The following is a 22,967-nucleotide window of genomic DNA, read 5'->3' on the forward strand; positions in this document are numbered from 1 at the left end:
ATAGCAATATACACAAATATATATATAGAAAATACTTTTAACATTAAATCCTCCCCAACTCAACTTTATTTTATTTTTTTTACTATTACAAGATCTGTTTACTGGTGTACCTATCTAAAGGATCATATTGATCAATGATAATGACATGTCCAAGTGCAAAAAAAAAACAAACAGCCAATTTTGACAGACTGCGCAAGTGTTAATGGCAAGTGAATTTCTATCACCTGTGCGCTTAAGTTTGAGCATATATTTGTACCAGGTGTACACTATGTGCCTGGGGGCTGAAGAAAGTAGTGGAGGAACAGAAGAGATGTGATTATGTTCTGCTGATAAGGCTGGCATTAATATGAACTGGGTCCTTCCCTGTAGATAGTTTAATGTCCTGTCTACACTTGTTTTTTTTTGTTATCCTGGTTATGTACTTATTGTCAGTTTTATTTTTTTTACTGGTATTTTCAAAACTAAAAATGTTTTGAAAACAAAAAACACTTAGCACTTGAAGATTAACCGACATTTCACCATTCTGCAAGTTTGTATATGTTCTGTGAACTATCAGTGTCATCGGTATGGCCCTGTGCCCAGTGTCAATTACAGAGCTAAAGCTAGTTTAAATTAGTTGTAACTAAATATTTTAACATTTTGTTTAAATCAGTGATAACTGATAAGTATTTCTGGAAACATCTTTTCTTCTTTTTTTATGGAAAGGAAATCATCTGATAACTAAATGTTACTAGATGATTCATTTTGGGATGAGACATTTTTTCACATTGCAGAAGCCTCTTTTTATTGGTATTTGGTAAGAAATTGCCCTTTTACAGCAATGGTTAGTGAAAAAGTGTCTCATTTACTGTAGATCTCAGTAAGTGAAGAGGAGCCACCCCTTAAAGACGTCCAAGGGATTTGATCCAGATAACAGAAAAATGCCTATATAAAAACATTGCCTAATTTGCTGTAACAGAAAAAAATCCTTGTTCACAGGAAGTTCCAAACATATTTGTCCTCGAAACATTTAAAAGTAAGACAAAACAATAATTATGATATTATATATTTTTCTTAGATGGTTTCAGATATTTTAATAAAATATTATATGACATATTCAAACGATAGTGAACATCTGGTCCAGGGGCTCAATACAGGCCGAGGCTGCCTGCAGTGGTCCCCAGAATCTCAGAGACAAGTTATTGGCTATGAATAAGTATTCAAGGCTTGTGAGTGGTACTTTATAGTCGCTTATAGTTCTGGCAGGGCAGAGTAATCCACATGTCCAGAGAAAAAGTCACCACTAGCCACCAATGAACAGGAGCCCATGCTGATAATAATAGCTAGGAGCCCTTCACCCAATGACATCAATGTAACATGTCCCTATTTCCCCTAAACAGTAATAATATAAGGATACTTACAGTAAGCAGCAATGAGGCAGGAAATACATTCTGACCTCCAATGTACCAATTGACATACGCCGCTGATGTAGAAGGTGAATTTACAATGGCCACCAATACAATTAGGGAAATCAACAATGACTACATATTGTATTAGGGAATATACACTGACCACTAGTAGTGTCACTTCCAGATGTTGTACAGCTCATTAAAATATTAATTCCCGAGCAAAGTTTCCCAATAGGTCAGATTTATTGACCAATCCGACTGGATATGATTGGAGTTGGAACCTAACTGTTTTGGCCCCTTCTACAATCCACCAGTATAACATGATATTACATAGAATTTTTGCATGAAATTATCTTTTAAAAAAAGCATTATTGTGTCACAAAATAGGTATTAAGGTAATAAGATAACATTATGTTGTCTTTCTTTAGGAATACAGAATCATTTGAGATGTGTAGTTTTATACAGACATAGGGCCTGATTTATTAAAGCTCTCCAAGGCTGGAGGGGATACACCTTAATAAGTCAAGCTGGGTGATTCAGCAAACCTGGAATGGATCTAGTCCAGTATTCAAAACATTTGCTAGCCATTCCAGGTTTGCTGGATCACCTGGGTTCACTGATGAAAGTGTATCCTCTCCAGCCTTGGAGAGCTTTCATGAATCAGGGCTAGAATGCAGGATTATAGGATATTACAATGAAGTGCCTTTGGTGGAATTGCACTGAAATGCAGCCCCACTTATGTAAGCAGCATTAATCCTGGAAAATGTGGGTAATATTCCAATAACTGTGTTTCAGAAGCCAAGCAGCTGATCTGTTTTGGATATAAATTTTTTGTACTTTTAACTTAACAAATACCTGCTCTGGGGTTTGTGGCTAAATTAGTTCCAAAAAGAGCTCTTTGTGTTAATATTTTTTAATTTCTTTATAGCAGAATTGATCATTATCCAGTATTTCTATTTACATTAGTAGGCTACTAAGTGTGTATGTTACAATACACACTTAGTTGGCTTCAATTACATGTCATGCTGATTATAGTCAATTGGGTATGCAACTGAATTCTGTTTATAAATACATTCATTTCTTCATTCATTTATAGTTACCCAAAGAACAAAGGAGTCTATTTGGCTGGTGAAAGAAACATGTTTGTTGTGCAGCATAACAAAACATATTTAAAATGCAAAAGCTATAAATATTTATTGTTGCCATTACATACCTCTATAATTCATACCATATGCTTATTTTATGCAGAAACATTTAAAACATTCCAAAACTATTAAAACTAAATTTACAATCAGCTGATTTATTTAACTTTTGAGATTAACTGGTTTATTGATTGGCTGAATTTTAAGTTAACATAATTTAGAGTTAGGTTATAAGAGGATATTTTTATTAAACCTTATAGTGTAATTTCAGACAAGACAAAACAAAGGGACCTGTTTATAAAAAAAAGTGGCAATCTGATAACAGGTCACCACTTCTTTGTTCTTCATATTAAAATGTAGTCGTCACTTTTATAACATCACACATTCAAAAAAGTTATCAGGCTTTCTATACAGGTAGTCCCCGGGTTACGTATGAGATAGGGATTGTAGGTTTGTTCTTAAGTTGAATCAGTATGTAAGTCAGAACAGGTACATTATTTTAATAAATGCAATTAGGACAGATGTTTGTCTCAACATATTATTAGGCAGTGTGGTGTCAGTTACTGTATAAAATCTTCACTTTGAGTGTATCACAAACAAAGCAAAAAAAAAAAAAAATCTTTATGGAGCCTAGACATTTACTAACTTTTGGAGTAGGCTGTGCTTTTATATGCAAAAAGAAACAACTGCAGAGTTTGTCTTGGTCATTAAAAAGTTATAAGAGGCTGCAGAAAAAGCTCACCCCTCTAAGATCACTCACAATCTCAGCTTTGTTTAGCAAAAGTCATGCAAACCACCCCCTCCAACCCTCTGTCTTGCACAGGAGCAAGTAGGAAAGCCCCGTTCGTATCTAGGAGTTGCCGTATGTTGGATGTCCTTAACTTGGGGACTACCTGTAGTGGCAATTGGTGCTTTGGTTGCCATACCATATTGACACAAAGTCACAAAGTGAACAGCTTGTTTATTTTAATTGTAGATCATAGAAAAAGTGACAATTAGGATCTTTGAAAAAAACATCTTCAAAACATTTGGTGTTTAACACTATTGAAAGTGACCTGTGAAGTGATATTTATAACAAGGAAGTGGAAAAAGTGAAATTGCCTGCAAAAAGGAGGAAATTGTAGTAGGAAATTGTCAATCATTCAAAAAAATGATTATGTCAAAGCTGATCACCACCTTTAACACTAGAGACATATCCATAGTGCAGTAATGTCTGCAGAAATAATGATTGTGTTGTTTGCCAACCTCATAAATAGGTCCCAAGGATCCAACTCCACATCAATGACAAGAAATAAAACTGTTTAGAATGAAGTATTATTTTTCATGTATCTACGTTATTACTATCATTTACTTTTTCCTATTATATGAATACAAAATGCTTTTTTTTTATTTAAAAAAAAAGTTTTTGCCAACGTGTAGTAAACAAACACAAATCATCCATTTATTATTCCTCCTTAACCTCCACTGATCTACTGCAGAGTAAATTTATTCCAGTTGCTTCATTTTCTTCTTAACACTTTTCATTCTTTGCAATTTAAAGTCAAATGTAAAGTAATTGTGCAGACCACTATGTACAAAATAATACATTCCCAAGTTTCAGAGAGTCTAGACAGCAGAGATATATGATATTTACTCTAGTTATTCTGATGAATTAACACACTGAATTTGTGCCCACTGATCTGCCAGACAATAAGGCCTTCTTTTACTATGTGTGTTTTGGTTCCGTTATGAACTGTGAGTTCTCCCCCTAATGGGTTCTAACACATAGAACAGGTGTTTGGATGTGTTCCTAGACTCAATAATCTTAATCTTAGGAAAGGAGATACCGAATAATTTTCACAAAAGCTTTCTTGTTCTCATTACAGACCTTGTGTAAGTCGGGCCATACTAGTATCTTAAATTTGCAGATACTTGTTCCTTAGATTCAACTTTAACTGTTTACAGTACAGTAAGCTATGTTTTTTTAACTTTATTTTCAGTCATGGTTTGTGGATTTACAGTACTAAGCAAATTTTTAAAATGTCATATATTATATGCTGATCATTTGTGTGTTGTACAAAAAAAAAAAAAAAAAAAGTCACAAACCAAACAAGCAGCCTTGCCTTATTCATATACATTTATGCAAGGGCACACAATAGAACAATGTCTGATGCATAGTGTATCAGCAGCAAGGCTATTACTGCCCAAATCCAACTTCCTTTGGTGTTTCTCTTTTATATCCCATACCTACACTGCTTTCTTGTCAATGTTGTTCTATCAGCCTGTTTTACCTCTTTCCCATCTGTTTTTCTGAGGCTATTTAGTATATCCATCATCACCATACAATGGTGAAGCCTGAACTAACTGTTCTCTTGATTATCTGACCTTACCTAGCTTTACTATCAATCCTTTTTCTTCTTTGTATGTCCCCTGACTCCTGTTTGTGGCTCTGTCTGTTTCTGTTCATATGCTGTGTACTGGACTTGAATTTCTGTCTGTGGATTTCTAGGTAGGCAGTCTAGTGGGTTGCATACTAGAAGCTGTTTTGCCTACAAGTCTATCTTCAACAGCTCTAGTGAAGATTAGACACTTGTTGTACTTCAACTCTTGTGAAAGTCATTTAACATTAGCTGGCAATGGGATATTCCCCACTGCCTGCCCTAATGCTGGAACTGCGCACCAGTGTGTCTACCCTGTACTCATATTTTAGTTCCTTGATTTCTGCACTTTCCTGTCATCGAGTTCCTTAGAAGTTCACAAAACCTATACATACAGACCATGTATTAATCATGCTTTGTGGGAACAACTCAAACTGGTGATGATATAACAGTGATGGAACTGCTGTAACAAATAGTATATTTGTATTCCACACCATTCCTTGGTATTTTTGCCAGGTGCATTTTTTATGGCCATAGTCTACCCCTAACTAACATCTATAAAAATATTGGATAATAATATTACTTACATGGGAACAATTAACTCAGCACATGCAAGCCCAATCATTCATTAAAGAAATGACCATGGTTGCAATGTCCTGAAAGGCCCCAGATCCTAATTAGAGAGTGGTGCCATTCCAAAACTTATAATGAAATTTCTTGAGAATGGAATTTTTAAAGGCCAACAAAGTCAAACTGCATCAGGGTACAAAAATAATCTTGAACAAATGCATTTTTACATTAAAAGGGTTTTATATTTTAAATATTGCCCCTTTACTAATCTATTAAAGAGGGTCATTGGTTGTATTTTAGTACCCCAGCATATAAACTTTCCCTGACCTTAAAAAATATGCTATAGAACTGCACAGCCTTTTGTGATGGATCATGAAAGTATTTTTAATATTGTGTTCCAAAAAAAAGTTTTTTTTTTCCAGAAGTAATCCTAACTGACTATAGATTTCTGAATAATTGTGAAGGACCCTTCCAACTTGAAGTATCACTTGCAATTATCATGCTGTTTCTGAAGTGCTGCAGCATTATAATGAGATCAGATGGAGGACAGATGTGCTTGTTATTAAACAGGGCTTTTGGAGAGACCTTCCTTGAAATGGACCCAATTATCTCTGGAGCCATGAAGCTGAGGAAAGGATAAAAGCACCACATATGGGCGTTTGTCAGCATCAGTAGATTTCTGTAGGCCCTATTGCTCGGGTGATTTGTTTTACTTTTTTGTGGTGTGTTGTTGCTGTTAGCTAACATTTATTATGTCATGCTCTAATGTGTTAGGAAAACCTATTGAAACTGAATGAGTTGAAAACGCACACAAACTGCCCAAAAAAAGCACACACTGCAAAACACTATCATGCTTTGTGACATTGCAACTAAGCCTTAAAAATATTGGGCACCTTGAAAATCATAAATAGATATACTGTTAGCACTCATGTGAAACTCTTCTGCCAAACTTTTAATAAAAACATTAAAACATAAAGGCATGACCAAATATATTGCTCACATTTTTTAAGCCATTCGATTTGGAATCAATGAAATTAAGTTTTGTAATCCAGACTGCACAACTTAGTGAATACTGGGTTACAAAGACCAGAATAGTAGACTGCACCAGCTATCTCCAGGAGCCGTCTTGGTTGACATATTTGAAGGGTGGATCCTCTTCTTTAGAGTCATTTGGCATACAGCCGAAGAACCTGCCTCAGTCCTCCAATGTTATAAGGACTCTGGACTTCCGGTAGTAGTAAATGTACCTAGAATGAAAAAATAAATGAAAGCAGCCACCTAATATAAGGACTGGAAAGCTGCAACATATTACATGGTGTCCTTGGGTTTAGGTATCTTTTCATTCTGGATACTTTTTATTGTTATACCTTTTTTTATACTTATACTTATTGTTCCCAGGGAGAAGTTTGGCCATTATTGAATGTTATTATCAATTATTATTCCCCCTGATGTTCTAATTCTGTCCGTATTTTCACACAAAAAGCAGTACATTGTTTTGCATGGATATTTATTTTACACTGTAGGCTTATAATTCTTAGGCATAACTCACCAAAATATGTCCAATATTTAGTAAATTTAATAATAAACTTTAAAAAAAAATAAAAAAAATCCGGTAAAACAGAAGACAAAGGGTGAATAAAAATACAGAAACCTGTAATATAACTGAATAGTAGCATGTATATATAAATATATATATATATGATAATTATATATATATTATATAAGGATTACTTTGTATTGGATTCAATACAGTTATTTTGTATTGAATCCAATACAAAATTATTTCAATTTCCTGCCGCGCCTCCCGCACACATCGGTGTCACCGAGTAAGAGGACACGGCCAGAGGAAGGGCACAGATGAGCAGGATGCCGGAGGACGCAATGGGACCAGATAAGTGGTTTATTTTTATGTTTTTAAGCTACCCCAAGTGCTCGGAGTTACTGCTTTTTGCATGTTTTTTTTACCCCGAGCCACACTCGGAAATACCACCTGGGGTGGTAAACTGCACCAACATATTGCACTACGCTGTACAAATACTATACAGTAGGAATAAATGGCTTTGCCCTAAGGAGCTTACAATCAAATAAGTGTGAGAAAGTAGCATAAAATAGGAAGGGGTACACGAAATGGTGGCTAAGTAGTGAGGGTTTAAGAGACAGAAGGAGACAGGTAGGCAAATTTGAAAATATGAGTTTTAAGGGCTCTTTTAAAAGTGCAAAAAGTAGGAGAAAGCCAAACAGGAAGATATGTGATGAGGTAATGAACTAGGAAATCATTATTAGGTCATTGAAGTAGAAACCATCAACAGTCCACCAATTGATAGTTATTTCACTTATTTGCTGAAGAAAAAACACTTTAAAATGTGTGTATTTTGAAGAATAATAGATCTAAATATTACAGAAAAGTTATTAGAAAATCCCTTAAGATTTTGTGAACTCCCTGTTTACTCTTGAACTCCCTGTGGTCCTTGTGAGTATGGTTATGAAATTCCTTGGTGATTTCCAATAGCTGTATTTTTTTGTGATAAAACTGTATTAGTTGACTAATTGTCAGTGGGAGTTTCCCTTTTCCTAAAGCTAAAATGATCTATAATTTTTAAATGTCAGTCTACTGACCCTCACTTGACCTATGCAAACACTTATGGATAAGGTTCACTTCATAATTCTTGTAACATTCATTAAACCTCCATAGATTTTAAAGTATATTTATGAAATTAGGGCACATCATATTTCAAAAAGAATTCGCAACATTTTTTCCATATTTGCAAGCTTTTAACCTAAGCAATTTAGGCAGCAGCAGAAAGTTAATCTTTCACACATTTGTGAATGCAGCCAAAAATTGCACATACACTTAAATTGTGTCTTATAGAATCCAGCATTTCATCCTTAATAGTAGATGCTGACCCTGGATCATTTCTCAAAAAATGTCTCCATCCTTCTAAAGAGAAAATCAAATAAGGGGATTGACTGGAGGAGTAACATGTTACACATTCCTTACTATACCTGAAATATATATGTGATACAAGGTACTTATTGAGGATTGGTTAGTGGAGTATTAGTACAGTATATTGCTCATTTAAAACACCAGAGATTGGATTTTACAAAACAAGCTGCAATCTTCCTATTCTGTTGCCTCTTGTGTTGCCCCGCCTTATTGTGGGACTACAGATCAATCTTCATCTCAGCGACTAAATAAATGGGAGTTTCTAATAACAGGTTTGAGGACATTAAAGTGGATTTAAATTCGCTGGTGGGTGGTGAGCATATGACACATACTTTCTGTGTGTAGACACCCTGCAGCAATAAAAGGTTCAGGAGCTGTCATTGTTCTATGCTCTCCATTGACTCCACCGTGGACTTCTTTGAAGACGGTGATCTTCTTCTGTCATTGGATGATGAATCCACGCAGAGGGTTACATTATGCCTAGCAACTCTGTGGCATTCTCCCATGATAGCCTATCTTCACCAGCATTGGAGAGCTTTAATAAATCAAGGCCATTGTGAATATGGGCCCATAATTAGCTGTTATAGGGTTAAAGGAAAGAGGGCTCATCAGACCAGCAGTAGGCACAAAAACTTGCATTATCTTGAAAATGTCTTTTTCTTAACCTCCCTAGCGGTAATCCCGAGTGTGACTTGGGGTGGATTTTAAATGCAAAAAGCGGCAATCCCAAGTAACACTGGGGGGTGGTTTTAACTATAGAAAACACCACTTACCTTGCTCTGTTACTGTCCCCCGCCGTCCTGCTGGTCCCCGCAGGTCCTGGGGACACGTCCTGCTCCTCCGATCTCCAGCTGAGAAGTGCAGAGACGAGATCGCGGGTAGGAGGATCGGAAGGAACTTCAAATAATTTTGTGTTGGATTCAATACAAAATAGCTGTATTGAGTCCAATACAAAGAAATATTCATTTATTAATATTAATAAATGTATTAAATATCAGTGACTTATGCCTAAGTATTACAGCCTACAAGGAAAAATAAATTTCAACACAAAAAATTGTGCCACTTTTTGCAAAAAATTTGGAAATTTGGACGGAATTAGACAGCTAGGGAGGTTAAGGCAAAGTATAAAAGCTCCATTATAAAACAGTTCTTTCCCATGCTAGAGTTATGATCTGATGTTCTCATGCACCATGGCTTCAGAACAGGGTGATTCACTGCATGGAAGGTTGCACTGAGGAGGTGTATTCTTGTTTTCTTTCTTTCACATAGGTCATCATTTCTGTAATCTTTTTGAATATGTTTGCTCCCTAGCTGACTCCGACTTTAATAAGTTGCATTCTTGTTTCATTGACTCGGACAGTATTATTGCCAGAAGAGGTAAAAGACTAACTAGAAACTTTTTTCAAGTCATAGACTTTGATACTTAACCCTGCTGCAAATGGAAATATAAACACGCTTTCATGTTGACAAAATAAACTGCTCACATAAGATGAATGAAATTAATAAATCCACTAGATCAGCAAGATGGCTAGCTGACTATCATTTTGTGAATACATACAGTACTTCTTCCAGTCCTGGGTTATCACTACACTATTGAGTTTTTCAGCACTAATTATTCTGTTCAATTTAGTGGGGACACTTTATTCTGATGACATTTTGTTGGTACATACATTTTATGGTTTAGGAATAGAAATGTTTAATTATGTCTTTTCAACATTTTCACATTTGTTGCCTTGGTAGTATTATTATAAGTCTGGAAAGGAGCATAGACAGCTGTATTTAGTGTTTCTTCCTAAACTAGCAATATGCAAAATGTAATAAAATGTGAATTGGTACAAAAAAGTGCAATTTACAGTAAAAAGTGTATATATTTCAAAATATTACTTTACATTTGACCAAGAATGTAAGGTGGGGGAGCTTTGACTACCATTTTAAGGTTCAACATTGACCCCCAAGGAAAGAAGACATTGCTCCACTGACCACCAATACAAGGGGCACCACTTAACAAAGAAAAAGGCATCACTTCACTGACTACTACAATAATACTTCCCTATTGAGCACTAAAGTAAAAAAGACAATTTTCCACTAACCAATAGTATAAGGGAGTCAGTTTTCATGAACCATTAATGTAATGGGACATTTTATTTTCCACTGATCTCTAATGTAGGGGGACTCCTAAGTATGGGCATTTCAACTTACCACCAATGTAACGGGGATTTTTCCACTAACCATCAATGCTAGGGCACAGTGCAATGGCCACCATTGTAAAGGGGAATTTTATTACTGTGCGACATTTTATTGTTAGAGTTGTAAAAGTGCAACTGGATGTAACATACAAGGTTATGTACAATTATATAAATCAGTGTTATAAATATAGTGAACCTTTGACACAAAACAGCAAAACCTTCCAAATGTAGCACAAAAAAGACAACAGTGGAATTCATTCTGGTTCCAAGGGCTCCTCCAGGAGCAAATTATATAAAATTATACATTTTGGAGAAGTTCATAGATCCACTCACTCCAATTCACAATTCTGGCCCATAAATCTGTTTCTCCAAGGACCAAAAACACTGGAAAGTAGCTAGGTTTACATAAGTCAGGGATTACAAAACCAAGGTTACAGCTGTATTAAAATATGCAGCCAAATTGTATACATCATTTAAACATGAAATGTGCATTATGAGTTCACCCCATTTTTTTTATTTCATTAGTAAAAGTAATTAAAAAATAAATATATTAGACATCACACACCGCAGGAAAAATGAGGGATAACATTTAACATCAACAGGGCAATGTATGTTTGTGTTGTTATATGCCTCTCCACAAAAATGATAGACACATTCCTCTTACTTCAAAGAACTAAGCCTTCATTCTTGACTTAATTTTGCTGTATGAAATCCAACTTTCTTCTGTAGCCATATGAATAATCCCAAATGTACTGACATCTACTAATTGCATTAGCAGGCAAAGAATGTGTTTGAAATAAGGGTTAGCAAGCATAATGTAGTCATATATATGAGATATGCTGGCACAACTAATGGAAATCTGGGCATACTACTGGAAATAGAATTATGGAAGAGACCCGAAGATTGCCAGATAGTATGTACCTACACAGAGTGGAAATTTTGTTAATGGCTGGCTGAGTCAAGCTATGATCTTGTGTGACTAAAGTAAATGTAGACTGGACAGATTTTTTTTTCCAATCACAAATTATATCAGCACACCAGTGCAATATTGTAGAGAAGACACAATGGAATATTTGAAAATAAAATTTACAGTAATGTAACTGTGCAAATAATTGTTGATATTAGTACAGATTTGTTTCTATTACAGTTGTGATCACTGAGCTGTTTTACATTGGCAAAATGAAATTTAGGAATTTACAATGTAGTGTTATATGATATTGTTAAATGTTACTTTTTATTTTTTGAAGGTAATGCAATATCTCTATTAAAATCTTTAACGTGTCAATGTTGTTTTTTAAGGTCATTCAAGGAATAGATGGAAACAGCTAAACACTTTATAACCCATTTATAAAGAAATGTCATACAGAAACTTTATTAGCTTTTCTGTATATATTGCTTTTAGAGCTTTCTTATAAGCTGGTTATTGCCAGAAAAGATAAAAGAGCTAACAAAATTTCTGGAATAAACCAGAACACACTTGACATACTCATTGGTTCGGCAAAAGTAGAAAGCTTTTTTGAAAGTTGGATTTTTTGCCTATGTGATTCAGTATCTCCTAAATGAAAGAAAGGATAAACGTTCTTTAAGTATAGGTAAATGGTTGCATGGAGATTTATTCTAAAATAGTGTAAATGTGCTGTTACTTTTCAGGATTTAAAAAAGTAAATCATTTGTGTCTCTCACGGACCACAACATTTTCTCTATGCATTTCAGTCTAAACCTACCTAGACAATTAGCTGGAAGAGGAGAAAAGATAAAGTGTAGTTTAATTTAAAATAAAGTCTGCTGCCTAACATCAGTACTCTTGGGGTATACATTAGTTGCCGACTGGGGAATTCTTTTCTTTTTTAGCCCCTGGAGCAGAAGAGAATTTAGTCTTAAAAAAGCTTTAAAAACTTTTTGAAGATCTTTAATTTTTTAACACATGGGGATGGATGTCCCCTTGGCCCTTTATCCTTATTTACAGCATATAGCACTGATATTTTGTGGGGGGTAGTCAAATAAACTTCATACATGGCATGGACCCTGCCTAACCCCCCCCCCCCCCCCCACACACACACGTGCATGCTCCACATGCACGAGCAAACTGGAATAAAGAAGATGGATGGAGATGAAGTGGGAGATGGTCTTGACTCCCCCTGCTAAATAAACTCAATACTCTAAAAATATTAGCCACCATAAAACAGGAGGATACACTAGGATACATGAAAATATTCTAGCAGTTTAGCTGGTGTGAAATTCATTCTATGAACAAACTGCTAGTGAATGAACCTGTGTCAAAGAGAAACCAAAAAGGTGAAATGCAGATAATAAATATCATCCAAGTCATCTCTATCCATTTCCGAGAAATCACTGGCCCAGTCAAGTCTTCATTGATTTAGGAAGGTGGTAATTTGAGAACAAAAAAAACCATATATACCTTGGGCCCTTTTTTGCTAAGGGTAGCGGAACACAACTACAAATCAAGTGTAGAGACAAACATAATTGGTTTAGGAATACTAACAACATAAGAAAGCAAAGGATTTCCCCAAATAGGGATATGGCGGAAGGGACATTTTTCTACCATAGATTGCAGATTATAGATTATTTGGCATGCTCAATGGTGGATCACATACCAGGGGTAAGAATGAGAAAACAAATTAAATAGACTTTATACTGTATTTTCATTTTCATCTATAGTAGACTTTAGCAGTGGTTCCCATCCTTATGGAGCTTATGAACCACTAAATGCATAGACTCTGTAGAGCGCATGCATGGGGAGCCATGTGTCACTTAGTAACTTTATGATGCCAGAACCCGCCCACTCTCCCATCATAGGGGGTTGGTCAATTGGAGAGTGGGACACAACCTGCTCACTGCCTTGAGCTTGCAATGAGTACCAGAGACATGGTAGGCGGCTCTGGACGGTGCACCCCCCCCCAAGGGTCCTTCTCCTGATCCTGCTGGGGGGTGCACTGGCAGGAACCACAGCCCTCCTGTTAGATGGCTGTGGCCCACTAGTGGCTGTTCTGAGAGACTAACAATGTGATCTTGATATCGCATGAAAGGGGGGCCCACAACTTTGACAGAGGTTTTCACTCTTCTTTACATTGTGTGAAGCTACACTAAAATGTGGAGTATGGAGTTTTACTTTTAAGAAATGCAGAATGTCTTTATCCAGGGCATGGTACCCGAGTAGCATTTATTGACATTCATTCGGATTTGTTTTGTAATGCAATAAATGATTCCCTGGTTATCAAAGCAGCTTCTTCTGCTCAAATGCCACTTGCTACTCATTTGAGCTGTAAAGGTGTTTGGAAACATTATACACTTCACAAGACAATATTAGTAAGATAAATATGACTCTATAAGTACTAGCTATATCTGGGGGAAAATCACTAATCTCTGCCAGGGTTATTGGCATAATAAAACAGTAAATGGTGTGTAAGCAATCTTGAAATAATCATAGTAACTATTATAACACAATATACAACTATACTAACATTTGAAATCAATTGTATATACCGTACATTTCTATTCTACAGTAATAATGCAAAACTACAGCAAAACCCACTAGAATCAAGCTTTCTAGTATTTGATCTTGGTGCCAATAATCATTACTGACCCACTGAGACCTGAGCCTAGCAATGTGTCATGATGGGAGAGGTGTCTGTACTCCAGCTTTTCTATTAGCATGAACTCAGCCCTGTTGATTAGTCTATGTAAACCCAGGCTTTACAAAAGACTCTGAAATAACAAATGCATTTTTAAAATCTTTGCCTAAAATAAATACAATGTATGTATTATTGATAATATTTTATTTGTTTTAATTCTTTGGGTGTAGCATGGTAAAGGTTTGCAGTGCTGTAATATATGCTGTGTGTTATATATTTATAAACCGAATATGTATTTACCATGCTAAAGTTTGTAATTAGGATTCTCTCTAAAATAGATATAGCATAATAAGTAGTAATATATATATATATATAAATATATATATATATATATATATATATATATAGAGAGAGAGAGAGAGAGAGAGAGATAGCATATTAAGTAGTATCGAAATTTGGACTGTTGACTATGGAGAGGTTACTTCTTTCCAAGTTTTACAAGTTATTTGTTTGAGTTATATCCAGGAAAGGGAATAAAATAGTGAGCTAGATTCTCTTCACCTCACTGAAAGTGCTACAGTTCTGCCAGTCCATTACAGCATTCCCTTAATGATCTGTGAGAACGCCAAAGAATTAGGCTCTCATCATGCAGAGCACAGGAAAGAACCCTTCACCCAGAAAAAACATCTGCCTTGTATGAGCAAGAGAAAAAGGAAAACATTACTAAAAATGAGCCCAAGTATTTCCAAAACCTAAAACTGTGTGTATAAGCCTAAACAGTTGAGAAGTATATATACAGACACATAAGAAACAGCATTTTGTGAATTAAGTGTAAAAGTATAATATATACACAAGACATATGTGCAAATGAAGCACTTTCCTGCTTAAGGCATGTAAAATGGGTATATTTATTTGCAGTATGTAATTGATTCTGTAGCTACAAGTTTATAGCTTTTCATGCACATTTAAGTTTTTTTTATATTTCTGACAAATAAAGTCTTATTTATTTACTCCTAAAGGATATTTAGTAACACGCCCTGGTTTGGTAAAGTGACCCAGTCACTGCGGCATGCATAAAGGCTGACAATAACCTGTATAAATGCCTCCGACCTACTACAAGAACTCCCTTTGTCATACCAAATCATTTTTTAATTTGTCTCTGGCTAGGAACCTCAAGCTGCTTTTAAAACCACAACAGTACTAATGCTGATGGTCGGTGCAGAACCAGTGTGGGCATTACAGCAGACAGAAGATTTTGCCAATCTAAACAAAGTTTGTATCCTGCCTCCGCTCCCCTATTGTTTAACACAATGGGCCTGATTTATTAAAGCACTCCAAGGCGTTGGCAAATACACCATCATCAGCGAACCTGGGCGAAACCAACAACCAACCAACCAACCAACAAACCTGGAATGGATTGCAAAGTCGTCTGCTATTTTTATCAAATATTTTCAATCCTGGACCAGATCCATTCTAGTTTTTATGGATCACCCAGGTTCAGTGATCAAAGTGTATCTTCTCCAGCCTTGAAGAGCATTAATAAATTATGCCCAATGCCAATCATGCCAATGCTTGTGTTGATTTTCATTTTCCTCACTTTTAGCTTCAGTGTGGAAAGAATTTTTTTTCTTTACTGAAAGCTGCCAACCAATAAATATCTGTAAAGTTACCACCAAAGTCAATAAATGGCATTCAAATTCCTCTATAAATGTAACCTATTTACTTGACTTCTATAATTCTGTACCCTAGCTTTATTTCTTACTAAGTCCTAATGAGCTACACTGGTGAGTTCCATGTAATCCACAAGAAAAGAAAAAAAAAGGAAAATCAGAGAACTGCCTACATGGATTCTGCCTACACAAGCATTGCTAACACCTGAAAAAGCTTAGAGGTTACCAACTATTACAGCCTATTGGCAACCATTTGGCACTGGAAAGTGATAAATGATGCAATTTTTAACTGCTAATCATTACAGACAGAAATCTGCAACTCCCCAGCTTGGTCACTTCATGGCCAAAAAGCTTTCCCACTTAGCTTAGCACACATTCTCTTAACAACCTGTGGCTTTATCCCGTTATGGAGAACCTGAAGTGGAATAGTTTAATGTGGTGGCCAGAAATGCACCCAACTATTTACCTGTACAGATTCAGGAGCACTCACATTTTTGCCACACAATCTATCTGTAGCCCTTTATAACCCAAGGTGTCATAATCTGAGCATTATAAGCATTACTAAGACTTCCCTTTTGATCTTCCAGAATGATCTTAAGCAGCTACTAAGCATTTTCTAATAATGGTGTATATATGTAAATATGTAAAGCCTTTAGACATTTAGAAAAAAAATACAAACTCTGCCAGGGTTTAATGCTTTATAGGACCCCTTTGCCCTATTGATTTGAGCCAATAATTTCACCTGACAGGAAGAGAAGGTAAGAAACATAAATGCTTTTTGTTTTCAGTGGAGTAATTTTTTAATTAAGAGCTTTCATTGGCATAGCATTGGAAAGTACAGCATTAGATTAGCTAGTAGTAATTCCAGCTAATTCCAGCATGATCTATTAAATGAAGTTTAAAAAGTTTAAATTCTTTAAAAACAAACAGTCAGACAGACTGCGTAATATTAAGGACAAATTGCTTTCTTAATGACTATTGTGCATCACATTGAAACTGCATTTGGCATGTATATATACTGTACATACAGGAATACTTTAAACACAACCAGCAACTTTTGTTTGACTCCGAATATAAATCAGTCATTGCAAAAAAAAAAAAAAAAAAGGAACATGACGTAATTATTACAGATGTACTTGTAAATAAACTTCACAACACATATTTTAAATAGGAATAAATATGTCAATTTAATGACCAGGGATTATGTATACCTTTATTAAGGTAACAGGACTTAGAAATGCATTTTATTTTCACCCACATAACCTTTAACTATCAATAAACATTCTGTATAAACCAATTACATGAACCAAGGGTCAAATGGTTATAGCACTGTTATGATGATGAAATTAGGTTTGCACAATATATTTTATTTTCCGAGTTGATGCATAAAGTGAATTGTTGAAAAGGCAAAGCTCCTAAATTCCAGAGAAGAACTTTTCATCACTCTGCTGTACCTCAAAAAAGTTTGTATTCTTGAAAGCACAAAGCATTCAAAATATTTTGGGAATATGTTAGGTTTATAGGTAATGTAGAGTTTTTATTTTTTTTTTACCATGAATGAAAAAATGACTCTTTAGTTATCTCAAATAATAACTGACAGCTCATATTCATTTCAGATGATGGTTAGGATACACTAACTGATTTTCAGGAATGACCAAAAATTGACGACAGTGATACAGATGTAAAGTTTCAATAGAAAAGCCAGTAAAAACAGTTTAATTAATGTAGTCAGTAGCTTATAAACATATCATGTCTCATGCATAAACATGTTACTACTTGGTTTAAACAATGTTTCAAAAATAAATAAAATGTCACATAGCACATAATTTACATTTGATCTGAAAGCATCTATTCTGGCAGCCAAGTATAGTTATCTGGATAAAATTATGGTACAGTAAGCCTGCATCAGAATACTTGAGTTGTATAAGAACTAGAATCTCTACTGACCATCTAGGAATTGCAATACAGTGTACCTTAAAACCAAAAAACTTAGAACTCAACTTAAAAAGTTGAAAAAGTAAAAAAAAGTTTCAAAACAAACCTTTACAGATCTTTATGGCTACATGCACGTTAGATTATTTGTTCCCAAGGATTACAACACAAAGTCAGCTGCAGTCCTGCATGTTTTATAGTAAACACAAACAAAAAAAAATATTGTATATAATACATAATGCTACAAAAGGGGTCGGCAAACTCCGGACTTTATCCCTGATACGGACTAGCTGGTAGTTCTTTCCAGCCTAACGCCCCCTGGCCGATCCGGCCTAATGCTGGCCGGCAACCCGCGGCCCCTGGAGCAGCAGGTTGCCGGCCAGGTCTGCCAGGGGGCATTGGGAACCACCGGAGCCGGAGCTCCAGTGCCGCCTCCTTGCTGTTGCCCTCCTATTTAAAAGAGTAAAACAGGGAATGCTGCCTGAAGGTAAATCCCTCTCCTTCGCAATGCATACAGAGTAGAGGGATTTCATTTCAGGGGGCATTCCCTGGTGGTTGGCGGAGCCATTAGGGTGATCTCAGAGTCTGACCTAATGAGAGAATGGTAATTGTTTGGATAAGGGTTAGCAGTATTTCTAATACAACTCTACTACTGGTTACTACTACTACTGGTTAAAAAAGTAATGGTCAGCAGCCTAGCTACAGGTCATATAGTGAGCTCTTGTTTTCAGAATTGTAGACTGCCAACTCTAGTTCAGATAACCCATTCTTCTCTTATATTCTTCTCCAATATAAAGATACAGATACTTATACAGATAATATAGAAACAGATACTTATAGGCACAAATGGTATGAATAATGAATTTTGGTAACTTTAAATAACATATATGTTCCTTTCATACTTAATTTACTCACTCTTGCAACACTGCCACTGCTGAATTTATAAATTAAGTGGCAGTTGTATAATTTATTTAACATTTATGTCTCACTGCTCCAATTTTGCCATGCCACATTTTATGACAAATTGATAAACCCCCTTCTATGTGCCAGGGCATAGGCAGTAAGTACTCTTACTCTAAGTGAATAAAGACCTTCCGGTCTCTCATTCTCTGTCCATGGTCCTGATAAGGGATATAAAACCTATGACCAGGCATTACTCAAATGTACTAATATGATTTAACTTTATCTTGTTCCTCTAGCAAGAAACAGATTATGAAATTAGTTTCTGTTGACATAGGCACGCTCCCAAGACCACATCTCTCAAGAGCCCAACCAAATAGAATCCAAGCTATACTAGCCAAACATTGGTAGAGTGAATTTTTGTGGGTTGATTTTAGTTACTGCACTTAAGGATTACAATTAAAGGATAAAAACATGTTTTCCACTGGATTTTCATCAGTTACTACCCTAATGTTTGTCCTGGAAATGTGGAAATCACAATCCCTAAAAACTGTCGTAAATGATTTATGTCCTACAACGATAAAGTAACCAATGTTTTTCAACCAATTACTTTTCCAATATGTGTTGATTTATTATGAGATTTTTTTTTACTCTTTTAGAAACAAAAATAAACACTTTCATATATAGGTTTTTTAGTTGATTTGTTTTCTGTAATATTCAGAGTTGACTTCTAGAGTAACAGGTAAAGGAAAGTATTTGGTGGTAGCTAGCAATTACAAAGTTTGTTTAAGCAGTTTTAATATTTTAGCGGTTTTACTATATGTATTATAATATAAATAATGCTTGTATTACATACCAATACAAGTTACCATACAGTTTGCCATCTGAATGTGTATTTCCTAGCTGTATTTAGTCGCTGCTAGTTTATTTGAGTTGGTCCTTAATGTAAACCGACATTATAGCAACTTGGTGGCCACTGGTCCATGAAGCAGATACTCACATATATTTCTTGAGTAAGGGCTAAAATACATGGGTAGTTGTGTTAAGGGCTACAGAGGAGCTGGTTTCTCTCACTTCATTGGTAACTAAACACATAGAAGAAGGTTGATCATTCTTTTGCAGGTGCACAGTCACTCTGTTACCACTCACTCAACAGTTCATATGATTTATTCTATTGGCTCAATAGCTTCTGATGGAATGCAGGCACTGTTTTTCTTGTTAGAACATGTTTTTTTTTACCTAGGTATTTAAAATAAAGCTTGAACCTCTATTTCCAAAAGCAGTCCACTTATTTTTTCACAAAATATGTTAAAAAACAATTTATTTCCAACAAAACTTTCCTCAGAACAGAAAAAAAAAAATTTAAATGAATATAGTTTGTGTATGAAATTTTAAAGGTTTAAATAAAATCTAGTTAAAAGTAAATACAAACATCAACACACCTAATAATGTCCCCTAAAGTGTAAGTGTAGTTCACGAGGACAGTATATTAAATATGAATTTCAGCTCAAGATGAGAGGTATGCAGAGGTATACCTCAAACTATCACAAGAAAAGTTCAGCATTATTATTTCACCGAAAAAAGACTGGATCTTTGGAATAGACTTAACAGAGTTAGTGAGCCAACTAACAGTAAGGGAGACTTGGTGGACCCATTATTCTTTTTTTCATCTGGGTCATCTGAGCATGAATATAGTGTACATTTTTTTTTCATTTATTTTATTTTCATTCATTTTTTTCATTTCATTATTTCATTTAGCCAGAAAGCAGTTACGAGTAAACTGAAAATACATAAAGACCTTATCTGTCTTCTTCGAGAAAGGGGTATGCATATTTTTTTTTAATTATCTTTTAGAAGTGATATGACTTTACTGATATGTTTAGAAAATTTGGGAACATTATCATTTGTAATACAGTTATGCTTTCTTAAAATCTTTCCATAAATAAGCTAACAAACAATTAAAACATAGGTTCTATGTGCATGAGGGTTGAATAAAAATTTTGGTTGTATGAAATGTCACGTTAACATGCACAAATGTTAGTAAAGCATTACATTTCAATGAAAAGCTGAATAGAAATTTTGGCTGTATAAAATGTCATGATAAAGAAATGTGAACAAAGCATTCAAATTCAATGAAATGCAAATGCAAAAACCATCATTTTTTATTTATAAAAATAGTAAAAGCATCTAAGAATGGTAACATTAACAGTTTTGTAGTTAAAATATTAATATAATAGTATATATATTAAATTTTTTAAATAACCAACAAGCATGTTCAATATTTACAACAAGCATCTAATGAATTTTTTAACATGAGCCTAGATCTAGGGTAGGCAGTCAAAAATCAAAATATAAAATCAATGCTTCGTAAAATCACTATCCTATCAAAATAATGACTACCATTGTTTAACAAGAATCATTAACATCATTTAACACTTATTTGCATGAAGAAATGTAACTATTTTTTTTTAAACTGAAAATAATGTTGTCCAGGAGGCATAAACATATTGCTGTTCCCAATGTGCAGCAATTACACACAACGAAGCAGAGAAAACAAAAAGTTGCATAAGTGTTTTACTTACTAAGTAGAAGAAGATATTCTCATTCAATCAAAATCAGAAGTCTCAGAGTGGTTCCTGCAAGTGTTACAGCACATGATGAAGTGTTTTATATAAGTGAAAGCTGATCCCTCCCTCTGTACAGTGCATTTTTGAAACTCCCACTAGACATGTATCTTGAAAGATGTAATTCTCTGGAATTCTAAGTTCAGTTCATTATAAAGTGTGTATATATTTTTTCAATATAAAGTGTGTATATATGTTTTATATTAAAGTAAGTTACTAATACTAATCACTTATGTTACTTTTACTCAAACTAATTTGTCTACAACTGTCATTACATTTGTACAATGTAAATGCTACCTGTATTATTAAATATGAATATATGTCCAACCACTCACCCACATCTAGTTTAAATGTTGCTTTCGGAAAATGTACATGATGCCCACACAAGGATCTAACTCTGCTAGCTCAACATAAAATGAGTATTTTCTCCAGCATGGCAATTCTGTACAGTTTCCTCCAGTGTTAAAGTAAAAAAAATAGGTTTAAATTTTGTGAAAATATGGGATTTGTTTTTAAAGATAGCGCAATGTTTGCCATTTTTTGTATTATGTGTTTACTGTTATCCATCTTCTATTCAATTATTTATTAAATGACAGTAGAATTCAAACGTTTCCACGTATATTTTGATTCTAATAATGTCCAGCTAATGTTAAACATTTAGTACTTCCCATGGTCTGTGAGTTTAACATTCAGGATGTTTGAGATACATCTAAAATTGAGGGAGGTACAAAATTGCACATTCTATTCTGTGGAAATTCTGGCAAAAAACTGCCTTTAAAGTAGGAAAGAAAGACAGGAATATCATTTGTATCAAGTATGAATGGAAAACTATTAGCAAAAAAAGCATGGGAAGCTGGATCCTGGCATTTTTTAACCATACTGTTCAGAAGAAATATGGTTGTTTCATGTGACTTCATAAACAACATTGAAAATGCACAAATATTTTAAAAACTTGCTTGGGGGATAATGAAAGATATACCTAGAGTTACGTTTTTAACAAAAAAAATACGGGCCCCCTCTTAAATTTTAACCAGGCCCTTAAAGGTGCACTAAATACTAAAGGGTCAATATTTTATTATAACTGCCCACATCTACAAGCTTCAGAAATAGATGTAGAAGAGACCCATAGACGTCTGCAGGGCTCTGATGTTCATGCATGGACAGGAGAAGAGACTTGTGGCCATCAGAATATGCCTATGCAAACATGGGCACCACCTTCAGGATCTATGAATTCTGGTTCCAGCCTTTCCTCACACCATTGCTGTACTTTCTTTACATGATTCTAGAGTTCACATTTATTTATTCACCTGGAATCCACAGTGAGATTTCCCACTGTCTATTTTATCACAAACAGTACCTCTCCTATCTGTGTTAGATCATCACAAAGTAGTTCTTGGGCATCAAGATCTGTAGAATAACTACCATATTTCTCCCTTTTTCCCACAGATTTTCAGTATTGTGTTTAAATACCAATGGTATACTCTTACCTTACCTTAAATGCCACTCGCCATTATGCACACAATGATCTCTTTTCTGTGTAAGCTCTCCTATCTTCTCAACTAAGTCACCCTGTTCAGGAACCCGGAGTTTCCTCCAGCCATGGCATCTAATAGGTTTTTAGCTTGTTCAGAAAAAAAAAATACTAGAATAAGCCACAGATT

The 22,967-nt window shown here is 35.0% G+C and overlaps 1 protein-coding gene across 1 annotated transcript in view; it reads right to left on the minus strand.

The window, feature by feature from the left end:
• Positions 1-21,325, minus strand: part of COL6A6 (collagen type VI alpha 6 chain) — a 95,431-nt gene extending 74,106 nt beyond the window's left edge. The window contains exon 1 of the mRNA XM_072413377.1: positions 21,265-21,325. The gene's annotated coding sequence lies outside the window, so the exon portion shown is untranslated. The remainder of the gene's footprint in view (positions 1-21,264) is intronic.
• Between the last annotated feature and the right edge of the window lie 1,642 nt (positions 21,326-22,967).

The sequence above is a fragment of the Pyxicephalus adspersus genome, chromosome 5 (assembly GCF_032062135.1).
Source record: "Pyxicephalus adspersus chromosome 5, UCB_Pads_2.0, whole genome shotgun sequence".
In the NCBI taxonomy this organism is placed as follows: Eukaryota; Metazoa; Chordata; class Amphibia; order Anura; family Pyxicephalidae; genus Pyxicephalus; species Pyxicephalus adspersus.